Source organism: Rhinatrema bivittatum, chromosome 3, assembly GCF_901001135.1.
Source record: "Rhinatrema bivittatum chromosome 3, aRhiBiv1.1, whole genome shotgun sequence".
Classification (NCBI taxonomy): domain Eukaryota; kingdom Metazoa; phylum Chordata; class Amphibia; order Gymnophiona; family Rhinatrematidae; genus Rhinatrema; species Rhinatrema bivittatum.
Window position 1 is genome coordinate 45,932,806 of NC_042617.1, and position 13,003 is coordinate 45,945,808.

At 43.9% G+C, this 13,003-nt stretch overlaps 1 protein-coding gene across 5 annotated transcripts in view; it reads left to right on the plus strand.

Annotated features, from left to right (window-relative positions):
- Positions 1-13,003, plus strand: part of ESRRG (estrogen related receptor gamma) — a 1,204,337-nt gene that overhangs the window by 604,986 nt on the left and 586,348 nt on the right. The gene's annotated exons all lie outside the window — the stretch shown is intronic.

Genomic DNA, 13,003 nt, shown 5'->3' on the forward strand with positions numbered 1-13,003 from the left:
CACAGCCTTGCTCAGTTCCCAACCCCCTACACTAACCTCCCTTCCCCTAACCTACCTGCCCCCTAGACCTAATCTAGCCCCCCCCCCCCCCAAATTTTTAATTTACCTCTTGTGCCTGCCTCGGGGCAGGCGCAGGTTGCGCGTGCCGGTATGCGATCCCCCTGCACAGCGGCAAATTGACGCTGTGCCGGGGGCCTCTAGCCCCGCCCCACCCCCTGGACCGCCCCGCCCCCTCTCCGAAGCCCCAGGACTTACACGCATCCTGGGGCTTTACACATGTGGCCGGGCCTTTGAAAATAGGCCCAGTGCGTGTAAGGCCATTTATGCGCATGGGCCTTTTAAAATCTGGCCCTTAGACTGTAAGCCCTATGGGGCTAGGGAAATACCTACAGTACTTGAATGTAATCTGCTTTGAAATGTTGAAAGAAGTGCAAAAAGCGGAATATAAAAATCTAAATCAAATAAAAAAAATGTTTACCTTCAAACGTATGCACTTAAGGGTATATTTTTAAACCCGCGCATGCACGTCCATGTGCCTGTGTGTGGGTGCCCCACTCACGCAGACGGGGAGGGGAGGGATTTTTTTTTTGTTTTTTTTAAATGCACAATGCGAAGCGATCCCACTTTTTCCCAGTTCCCTCCCAGCCTGCTCCAATTAAGAAGCGGACTGGGAGAGAACTTTCCTATCCCTTTAACTATCCTTTCTACCTTTTCCCCTCTCCTCTCCTCTCCTCTCCTCCCTGACCCCTAACCCCTACCTACCTAGCTTTGATTTTTGTTTTTAAACTTACCTGCTCTGATGAGCAGAAGTAAGTTAAGCGTGCTGGTCACCTGCCAACGCGCGCTTCCCCGGGTCAGGGCCTAATGGCCACTGTCCCGTTTGGCCTCTGCTCCACTCACCCCTTTCACATAGCCCGGCATTTCGGCACATAGCGGGGGATACACATGTGGCTGGGCCATTTGTAAAACATGCCCGGCGCGCACATGGCCCAGCCACACACTTATCCCTTGACTTTTGCGCACATGGGCTTTTTAAAATTTGGCCCTTATATATGATTACGTACGAGAAATTGCAATGCATTGAAAGTGCGTGTTTCAGTGCCTTAAAAGAATGTACTTTTCCTACGTATTTTGAAAACATATGCGCGTATATTTTCCACACAAAATATCACAACTTGCTCACAAAAGTCTATATCAGAAAGAGCACGTTACACCTTTGTTGAGGAACCTGCATTGATTACCGATACAGTGGTGACAATGATCCACAAGTCATTATCCGTGGAGTCTGATTGTCTATTGAAAAACATGATTGGTCAAAATGTGCCAGTGCGATCCCCTAGATCATCAGGAACTAACTTGTTGGAGGTGCCCCCATTAAGAGAATATAAATTGCAGTGCACAAGAGCTCGGGCTTTTTCATAGAAAGGACCAGTATTATGGAACACATCGCCAGCAGAGTTGTGGGAAACCCGGGATGTAAAAACTTTAGGAAAAAAGCTAAAGGATTTTATTTTAATGAGGCTTTTAATGTTTATTAGTATGTGTTGGTTATTAGCTTGTATTTTAAAGAGAATAAGGAATGTGGACTTTTTAAAAATGTGATCCACCCTGATCAATATAAGTGAATTATCTAAAAGATTTTTAAATAAATAAATAAATAAAAATGAATATTTTTATACAACGTTGTTATATTTGAAAACATTTGTGTGAACTTGAAATCACCAGTTTGTCGAAACCTCTACCAGCTCACCGAAACCCTCCTGATTCATTATCCTAAATCCCCCAGTTCACCCAGACCTCCCATCCAACTAATAGTAAATAGACGAATCTCATATCAGTTGTGCAAAATTATACAAAAAGGTTGATAAATTTACGTGTCTCCAATAAAATAGCAACTTGTGTGCGTAGCTCTTGACCCCGCCCCAGAATGCCCCCCCCTTTTTTTTTTGAAAATCAATGCACACATGAGATTGAAGGTGCACACATAACTTTTTTTAAATAGCATGTACAAGCTGTGTATGTGCTCATAGGTTAATTTTATGCACAGAAATGTTTTGAAACTTCACCCCTAAGTGAATACCTGAAGCAGGAGGGAATAAAATGACTTGTCAAAGGTCATAAGAAATGTCAGTGGGAGAAAAGTGATTTGAACACCCTGGTTTGCATCCCATTGCTCCAACCACTAGGCGACGGTCAATTTCAAGTGCTTCCAAACCACCAGATTAAAATTAACAAATGTAGAAAGGGAGCACCATGTGTGACAGAGATCCATCCTGACCTTTGCAGAACTCTTGCTTTTGATGACTAGAGACAGCACAGATGGCCAAGGTAAAGTCCACAATTTGAATTTATTTACCAGGTGAGCCAGGAAGAGCCAACACAGTATTCTAGTCCTTTAAACATCATAGTAATTATAAACAAAACATTAATCTTTGAAAACTGAGTTAATCGGCATCAGCAGTTTTCCTAAACAAGACGATGAGGGGGTAACCTGCATGGAGCAATAATTACAGCTCTAAACAGTTATTTACTTTGCTATGTTACTATGACAGAACTAAGCAAGCTCATAACAGAATTCTGCTGAGCTTTATGGCAAACCATTGGTCCATCCTGACTAGAACAACAGAAACAACTTAGATAGACAATGGGGAATATTCAGCACAATTCTGCAGGGTATGTGCAGGTAGCACTGCCACTGAGTCACTGGACCTACACCAAGTAGCATTTCTTACATTATAAGGGGTTTTATTCAGCTTTCGATGGAAGTTAGGAGAGGGAACAGACACACAGACTCTCTGTAAAGCTTTTAAAAAGAAGCCATCGAAGAAAGCAGTTTAAGAATTCAGTGTCGTTCCATTAGGAAAGGTCACACACCAAACAGAATGAACAATGTGTGGTATTTCAGTTGCTCGAGCTATCTAATTGGTTGAGTGCCCTCTCGTTTTTATACAATGGAATTACCAGGAAGATTCAACGAGATTCATTTAATGGCACACTTAGTAGCTGAGGCTCATATTTGGTATGGTTTGCACTATACTCCTGCTGATGAAATGCTTAGATATCTATATAGCTCTAAGATTAGAAAGAAGTAGATATTCAGTTCATTCGGAGGAAAAGATTTTTGTGCCCGGTTATGTTTGGAACATAGTGCCATCTGAGACTGCTCTAGCCAGTTTAGTAAATATTTTTAAAATTCAAGTGAATGAGTTTCACGAGGGTAGCAGCACAGTGTTAGCAGGGTTTTCAAATTTATTGGCATCCTAATTTAGGGGTAGCCAACTTCAGTCCTCAAGAGCCCCAAAAAGGCCAGGTTTTCAGGACATTCACAATGACTATGCATGAAATAGAGTTGCATGCACTGCCTCCATTGTATATAAATCTATCTCATGTATATTCATTCTGGATTTCCTGTAAACCAGGCTCTTGAGGACTGGAATTGGACATCTCTGTCTTAATTGCTAGGTCCTGATCCAGTAGTTTGACTTTTTGTTATCAGGAAGGAGGGGTTCTTTAGAGTGAGACATAACAAGCAAAAATGCCACATGAAAAGCATCACCAAAAGTTTGAGAGATTAAAGGAGGTTCACTTCTTCTGTAGGATGATAATAGCATAATCAATTTTAAGAAATGCTTTTTCTACAAAGTAGTTAGGGTTTTATTTGTTATGGTTGCAAATAATATAGAATGAAAGGAGGCTAAGCTAGATAGAAATGGCCTTTGTTGAGTATTCTTCAGCCAAGCAATTCAGTGTGGATGTTCTAGTTTTTGCATTTCCTTCATCTGATTATGGCTCCATAGGGCAAGAGGGCAAGCATTCTGGAACCCTTAGGAAATGCAAGAAAGTGGAATGGCTGCCAGAATGGAAAGTGGCCAGGTTTCATGATGCAATGGACAAGAATATATCATTTTTAGTAAAACCATTTTAATTTGTTTAGGAAATATGTATATTAACGCTAGTGTCACTTAGTAGACTTAATTGGCAAAATTCTGCAGGGTAGTGTGTAGCACTTTTACATCACTTTTGCATTTTTACATCATCATCTCTAATTTAAAGTCTCATGCAAACTCCAGTCATGCTTGAGCTGGATAAAAGTGATTCATTTTCTGGGCATAAAATATTTGAGAATTCCACTAGTTGAAAAAAAAAGAACCAAATCTGGGAAGATACTTTCTCAACTTCACAGCAGACTTGATATAATGATAATCATTAGCCCTTTACTGAACTCGGTTGACAAATTATTATAGTATTTTGGAAAGCAGAGGTAATGTTTTTTTTAAAGAAAGAACTGGTTAATGAGAAGTCTTATGAAGTAATCCCCAACTAACAGGCTGATGCAATATTGGTGCACATTAAACGGGAGCTTATGATTGAGCACCCTCTCTCTTAACGTACGCTGATCCACCTCTCCCGGATGCCCGATTTAATATTTAAATGGGCTGCCATGGTAGAAAGGAGGCACTAGAGAAAAGTTTGGTCCCTAGCACCTCCTCGGCACTGGGTGCCCAGGAGAGGTGGCTGTTAGCGGGTTAGGAAAACGGACGCTCATTAATTGACCGGCCTTTTTCTAACCTGACCACCGGCAACACTTTTATTTTGTATTTTTTTCTGTTCTCCTTTTTTAAGATCCTCTGACTTAATAATGCCATGATATTAAGTCAGAGGAACTACAGGAAAGCAGTATTTTCTGCTTGTCTGTAAACTTTTGGGGCTCCTCAAGAAATAACGCCTGCTCCAGGGCAGGCGTTAATTTTTGAGAGAAAAAATGTGCTCGTCGGGCGCAATTTTTTTTTTTTTTTGCACCAGGGGATAATAGCTTCATCAACATGAATTTACATGTAATGAACGCTATTAGCTTTGTGCTTGTTTGGACACATATTTTGGATGCGCTAATCCCCTTATTGCATGAGGGGTTTTGGACGCGCATCCAAAATGTGCGTCCAAGTGCCGGTAAAGTTGTGTGCTCAGCTGAGCGCATTGTATTGCATCAATCTGTAGATTGTAACTTCTCAAACAGCAAATTAACCCCTGGATGCACCAAACAGAGATGTTTTTCGTAGGAGGGGTTCCACTATTGCAGGGGGGAGGGGGAAGGGTCACCACAAATGTGGGGTCCCTCACCCGAAAAAGCATTGTGGCTGTGTGGAACGCTCTTCTATCTCGTGGCCAAACGCCACGGGACAAAAAACCATGGCGAGCGGCCTTTTAACGTGATGGTGGCCCCAATCTCTTGGGACAGCCATCGCCTTAAAGGGCTGCTAGCCTAAAAAAAAAGTTGCGTGCAAATGGAGAGGCGGGGTCAATGCTGACCCTCACATCACCCAGGGGCTGCCAGTTAAGCCGGCCCCAACTCCCCCAAAATAATTAAAGAAAAAAGAACTACATGGCGATGGCCCTGGCCTCCTTTATCCATCCTCAAAGCTAAAACATACACGACTGGATTTTAAAAGGGTTACGCGCATAAGTTATGCACGTAATCCTTTTAAAAAACCCCTGCGCGCGCTGAGCCCATAGGCTCGGCGGCATGCGCAAGCCCCGGGGCTTTGCAAGGGGGGCGTGCCGGGTGGGCGGCGCAATTTTCGGGACGTTCCAGTGGGGGCGTGTCGGGGTCGTGGCGCCGGCCCGGGGGCATGGTCGAGGCCTCCGGACCAGCCCCTGGGTCGGGTGATGGCGTGCCAGCAGCCCGCTGGCGCGCGCAGAGTTACACCAGCCTCCAGCCAGCGTAACTTTGCCAATAAAGGTAGGGGAAAGGGTTAGATAGGGTCAGGGGGGTGGGTTAGGTAGGGGAAGGGAGGGGAAGGTGCGGGGGGGGGGGGGGTAGAAGGAAAGTTCCCTCCGAGGCCGCTCCGATTTTGGAGTGACCTTGGACGGAACGGGCAGCGCTCGCAGGGCTCGGCGCACGCAAGTTGCACAAATGTGCAACCCCTTGCGCGCGCCGGCGTACTTTTGTTCACGCACGCGTAGATTTAGAAAATCTACCCCATAATGTGGCCCTGGCCCCTCCCAAATGAAAGAGATCCCCCCGCTTCCATACCCTCCACCCTTCATTTCCCCAAGTGACAGAGATACCCCCTCGCTGCCATACCCCTCACCAACACCACCCCATTTGACAGTGATGTCCTCTCCCCATCCCCCAAGGTACAGTAACTGCTCCCTGATTGTTTAAAAAAAAAAAAAGGGTCCCGGGCTTCATCCCTCCCCCCCCCCCCCAAAAGAAAAAAAAAGTAAGATCTTGGCCCCCACCCACCTTTCCCACCCTCCCCGTACCTCAACCCCCCTACTGCACCTAAAAATGGATCCCACTTCGGGGCCAGGTGCACCCTTGCACCTGGATTGGTCAGCGCCATTTTTGCCACGTAGCTTGGGTCTGATCCTCGGACCTTACCCCAGTCATGTGGCTGGGGCAAGGTCAGGTTGGCGCCATTTTGAAAATGTTGCCAACCGGGCTGGGAGCGAGGGTGCCCCTGGTCCTGACATGGGATCCGGGAGGGTGTAGTGGGGGGTGGGTCAGGGATGGGGTTGGTAAGAATGGGGTGGGGTCCAGGACACTATTTTTATTCCCTTTCAGAGGGCGTGGGGTGGGGTGGGGCCTGGGACCTTTATTTAAATAATTGGGGGGCCTTCTATGTCACTTGGGGTGATGGGGGAAGGGGAAGGAGGCCATTTGTCACATGGAGGGTGGGGGATGGGCCATCGCTGTCACTTGGGAATAGGGGATATGGCATGGGGGATCTCTGTCACTTGGGTGGCTAGGGCCACATTTTTAGTTTTAATTTTGGGGAAGGGAGGAAGAAAGGACCAAAGCCATTGCTGCACAAGTCTCTTATTTTTAAACATTTTGGGGGCTGCGGCCCCAGGTTGAGACAGGGGTCAACCTCCCCATTTGCCGTGATTTTTTTTCCTGCCACTTTAAATGTGCGGTCATAGCCTCTCTACCCACGCTATGATCCCTGACCTCCCGCCACCCATTTAACACATTTCAAATAGGTGTTATTTTATTTTGGCTGAGCACCTTCTTGGTCGGCCACAATAAAATATTTACATCAAATTGATTAGTAATAACCTTCTTTGCATGCATTTTCATGATTCATACATGCAAATCACATGCAAAAAAGATCATTGAATTGGGGAGAGCATCTTGGCGGGGAGATGCGAATTATTGCTTATATCACACAATATATGTGATATAATGTGTGCCAGAGCACTACTGCGGCTTGATGAATTTCCCTCTAAACCAGGAGAGATCCAAGATGGCACTGATTATGTAGCAGTCAGCTACCTGAGCTCTCTCCTGTCTTGGAATGTTTTCTTTTTCAAATGGTTACCTGCATGGTCAAAGGGAAGGTGATATAAAAGGCTTACCTCTAGAGCCCTTGGATCTCCTCCACTCTTCTAGGATGAAATTTGTAGTCTGGCATGCAGATTCATGATTGGAATTTTCCATTATGGGGTTGGAATGGGAACAATCCCACGGCAGAAACTTATGTCACTTTCAGACCTGATGGATGAGCTGAGCCTCCTGATCCAGGATGCTGCATGTGTGCAGCCTTTGGAGCACTAATTGCTGCGGTGACTGCAGGAAGGGATAAGCCAGAAATTCCTGGGCCCATACTGAAAGCATAGCCAGGAGCAGACTGGAGTTTTTGGTAGCGGAACAGATAGAGCGATTTTTGTGAGTGCCCAGTCTTCAAGGTCTGCCAGTGGGAATGGAACACTTTTGACTGAGCTCAGGTCCTTAGCCGATTTTCCCAGGGGAAGCCATATTACCTCTGTGCGTGTATCTGTTGTATGGAGGACTGACCTGGAGAAACCCCAGGTTATCATCCTGGAAGCAGTATAAGCCCTCAACACCACTGTTGAACTTTCTGTTTCTAAAAGACTTGACCTGGCTTGTATAACTTCTTGCAGGACCAGCATCTGGAGGGGTTTGAATCGGGAGCTGCTCAGGGAAGCAGAATGGTACTCCAGCTACTAGTCTAAACCTTCAGCACAGGGACATCTGAGATGCTGGAGTAGATGAATCTGATACCAGGGCCAGTAACCACGCTCCTGAAGAACTGGATTTGGTCGCTGGCCTTGGTAAGGAGTTGCTGGGAACCGGGTAACTATTCCTGGCATCTTAAAGGTTACCTGGGCAGGTACTTGGAATTGAGACTTTGCCTCTGCACCAAAGCACAGAAGTTCTCCCTTGTTTGAGATCTGAGTGACTTGACTTGCTTGCTTCTACTCTGTCCTGGACTGGACTTGTTACTACTGGGCTTATCTGCTGCTACTTGCTGTTGCCACACTGGCCCTGGGGCTGACTCTGAATCCCAAAGGCCAAGATCTATGTCTATCCCCACAATCTGGAGGAGGCTTGTGTCCCTGGGTTGGGAATCTGACACCCTTTAAAGTCCTCTCTAGCTTCAGGCTACGATGTTACCTGAGCACACTGGGAAAATAAATGCTGTGGTGTTGGTGTGCATGAGTCCGTCTAGCTCAGTAGTCTCGACCTTTTTTCTATCATGACACACCTGACCAGATGATGCTCACATGCCGCAGCTAATCTAAAACCAAAAAAAATCATTTTTTTATTTTTTACAAGCTGCTTTTGAAATTTAATGTTACTGAATTGTATTTTTTTTCATCCAAGTTTTAATCTTCACTTACTTTGTCAGTGAGAAGTTTGGGATTCGTGTACTGCACACAGTTTTTCAATATGACATTGAACGGTAGTCAAACACTTCTCTGCCTTTATCAAACATTTTGACTATTCTGGAGGCTATACAGAGCAGAATAAGGATGTCTTCCCCTTTCAACTTGCCATACAAAAAAAAAAAAATATTCCAATTCAGTAACAGCAACTCCAAATCCCTCCATTTCCAAACACATCTGCGAAGTATCACAAAAGCTTGTAAAAAAGACACTCAGAAGCTGTATATAAACCCTGTCACACCCCTGCCCGTGAAAAGCCAACACTAACCCTTACCTAATACAGAATAAAGCACCATAAATTAGAAACGGAAACATTCAGACAAAAACTGAAATGGAACTCCCCCAAGAAGCCAGACTCTCGGGGCAATTTTGAAACTGTACATAAAAGTATAAAGTCTATAGCCACTTTTGACCTGCTGACCAAGGGCAGCTTTTAAGGCAATCTGCTGCCTGAGGGAAACGATGAAATGGCGCCCCCCTCCTCCAAGGTGCAGTATGCAGCTGAAATCACCAAGAGAGACCGGGGAGGGGGGGTAGTTCCCTGTTGGTGATTTGTAGTGCTGGGGAGGGGGCAGGGGTCCCACAGGAGGGGCACTTAGGAGTATTATTACTGACATAGTAGGAAGCTAGCAACCTGAGAATCCTGACACCTGCTTCCCACCCTTCCCCGGCTTCTGCCCCCTGGCGAATGGTGAGAGTCTGCATGTGGCGCAAGCATATCACATGCCCTAGGCAAACCTTACAGCCTTTCATCCTCCTTCCCTCTTCTCTCCGCACAATTAAAAAGTAGTCTTTTTTTTTTTTTCCCATTTTATAATTTCTTATTGAACGCTTCCCTGAAAAGGGAGATTTTATTTAGAAAATGCAAGGCTGGTTCAAGGGTATTTGTAGCCCTCCCCCCCCCCCCCCCATCATACTCTCCCCACACACAATAAAAAATTATGCATTTATAATAGATTTTACATGAATATATATTCAAGGTTCAGACTTCTGAGGTTATAATTAGTAAATTGGAAACAATATTTTTTTAGGGACCTTTGTTTTAAGTTATTTTATTTTGCCTGGAAATCTCCATGTTATAACAAAAAAAAGTCAGTGGAAAAATGATATAACGCACAGAAGAAGAATCAGTGAAAAGTTATTTTTCCACCAGTTTCTTTTTTGTTCTAATATTGAATTTCCCATGCAAAATAAAATAAAAACTGAAAATGAAGGTCCCTAATTATACTTTAAAAAAAAAAAAATCCTGCACAAAAAACATGTGGAACCCATATGTTGTTAGGTCTTTTGTAACGTATGATGAGTATGGACTTGGTCCTCAGAAATCCATATGTAAATAGAATTTCAGTTATAATATAATAAACCCCCATACTGAGACAATACTCACTATCAGTATTCAAACAGCAATAACCCTACCTATGAAAGGCAACATTGCAAATATTACACCAGGTTCTAAATGTACCTCCTATTAGGAAAATAGAATAAGCCAGGCTATTACAGAACTCTACACAGAAACTGCATGCTAGCAGAATACCTCACGTCAATCACACATGCAAGACACTGACAGACCTTCACCAAATACAAACTGGAAACCGCAGCAAGCCAAACTCTGCAGTGCAGCAATGGAAAACCAAAAACCATTGCCATTTCTCATAAAATAGCAAACATAAAATGAATACAATACGTCAACAGTAGAAAAAACATAGTAATAAAAAGAATATTTCTAAACAGATGACCAATAACATCCAATAATTAAAAACTCATATACAAATTTTCAAAACACTACTGAAAAACTACAAAATAGCAGACACATCAAATAACTCGCAATAATTAAAATGAATTAAGATTTAAAAACTGCCCACTTTTCATACCTGGGAGCCTTTGATTTCTGATGCCCTGAAATTGTTGGGATTAGCAGGGGGAGAAGAAGGATGACTATTGCAGAAAAACTTTCTCCAATTTTTCTAATATACACGCTTGTGCTTTTATTCACACACACCCCTGTTCTGTCACTCAGATACATGTTCATACGTATACATAAATGCTCTCATACACACATATACACACACCTGCTCTTTCTCTCCCACGTGCTCACATACAGACACCTGCTTTCATACTTGCTCTCACACACACACGTTCCCTCTTTCCCTCTTTCACTCATTCACTTTTTTCCACCCTCTGAAACTCGGAAACACAAATCTGGGCAGAACTGGTAGCACCCTCCTTCTACCGCCATTATGCCTACATTATGAGTCTTTTAGGTGGGGTTGGGCCTGTCCTAGTCTGGTCTCCTGTGCCTTTCCATGGCACTGGCTGCCGCTCCTTTGGGCCCCTGTGGATGAACCTCTAATGGCCACAGGGGCCAAGCCTCTAATGGCCTCTTTTTCATGGCAGCTTGCCAAACTTCAGCCTGCATAGTGAGCTGCTTTTTCTGGGCACACTGCTAATCCTTTTGACAGCAGCAGTGGTGGGGATGGCATGTCTGTCTTCTCACCTGCGTGGGTCAGGGGACACTATTTCCTCTTCCGGGCCGGTGCAGTGGGAAAAAGGACATGCCATCGACACCCCATAGCCATGGTGCTTTAGGATATCACCTAGTCCTTCCACTGGCCCTGACTTCTCTCACTCATTCCCTTCCCTTCTCATCTCATTCCACCCCCTTCCTTCTCATACATTCACTCCTCCTCTTCCCACACATCTCTTTCTTCTCACTCATTCACGTCCCTTCTCTTCCCACTTATTTACTTCCTTCTTACTCATTCCTTCCTTTTCTCTTTCCACTCACACCACCCCCTTGGATCTTCTGATTGCTGGTGAGAAATGGGAACCCAGCCAGCACGTCATTCTTCCGCACTGCCATGGAGTCTTCATATTACTGGTGGGGAGTGGGAACCCCGCCAGCACGTTGTCCCATGGTGACGTGGGTTTTCCTGCCCGTGGAGTGTAGGAACCCCACTGGCATTAGAATTTAAAAGGCACAGTGAGGTAGCTGCCGCAGGGTTGTTTTTTTGTTGTTTTTTTTTTTTTGGGGGGGGGGGGGCACATGCTACCTCAAATTTTGCCACCTGAGGCAACCACTTCACCCTAACTAATTATAGAACCACCCCTGCTTCAGACTTTATGCCAGTTTTTAGTTAGGGTGAGGTGGTTGCCTCAGGTGGCAAAATTTGAGGTAGCAGCATGTGCCCCCCTCCCCCCCCCCCCAAAAAAAAAAAAATAACAACCCTGCGGCAGCTACCTCACTTTGCCTTTTAAATCATGCAGGTCCTGGAAACATCTGCCTTGGAATCAGACAGGAACTGGAGGTGTAATTTTTATTTTATTTTCTTAGTTTTAAGGATGTATTGTGCTAGAGTTGTAAAAAGTAGACATTTCCTGTCGAGAAGAAAAGTGCCTTTAGTGTGAGTATGTTCCACAACAATTTTCAAAGAGAAACAATATAGATAATTTCTCTTTGAAAATTTGCATAAAAGGCACGTAGTAAAAGTGTCTGCAACTATGTGGATTATTTGCAGATTGCCCCCAAAATATATTTTCTTAATACTAAATTATCATCTAAGTAAGTGGTGGGTAACATCTAGGCTTAGTTATTCTGTTTCACAAGGATCTGAGATAATTTAACTAATCTATTTTAGTAGCTCATATTTATTTTATAGTATAGTAGTTGCAGATCTATATATTTCTTTAGTTTTGTCATCTAGTATTTTTTTTCCATTGGCTTTCCTCTTTTCTCAGTATAAAGAGTGTGTGAGACTTTTTGGTTTTGTATTTGAATTTGTTTCTCTTGTGTATGCTTGAATTTCTTGTATTAGTTATTCTTGAAAAGAAATTGATAAAAAATTGCGTTAAAAATAGTTTAAAAAACAAACAGTACATTAAAGACACTTTTGAATGCTGCATGTTGATTAATCAAGAACAAGTCATGACTGATTTTTTTATTGGGAAGCATGTTTGTGAGAATTGTAGCTTCTAAAATGTCTGTTGTCTTTGCTGAAACATGACTCCATTGAATGAAACTGCATATTCCTGCAGCCATGCATAACTTTTAGACCAGATTATCCATATGTGCATTCTAATATTCCATACCTGTGTGCAGTTAAAGGTACCAGGTAGCCATGGGAATCCTAATTGAACTAGTGTATCTTGTACTGTTTGCATATGGACACACACCACCCATTTTAATTACCACCTCCAGGGGTGGAAAATTTCCTGGCACCAAGTATCTAAAAACTGGTTCCTGCTGTTGACCCAGTTCAGAGAGTAACTGCTGCAGCAGGCCTAGGGTTAGACCCTGGAAGAATCCCTACCCTGG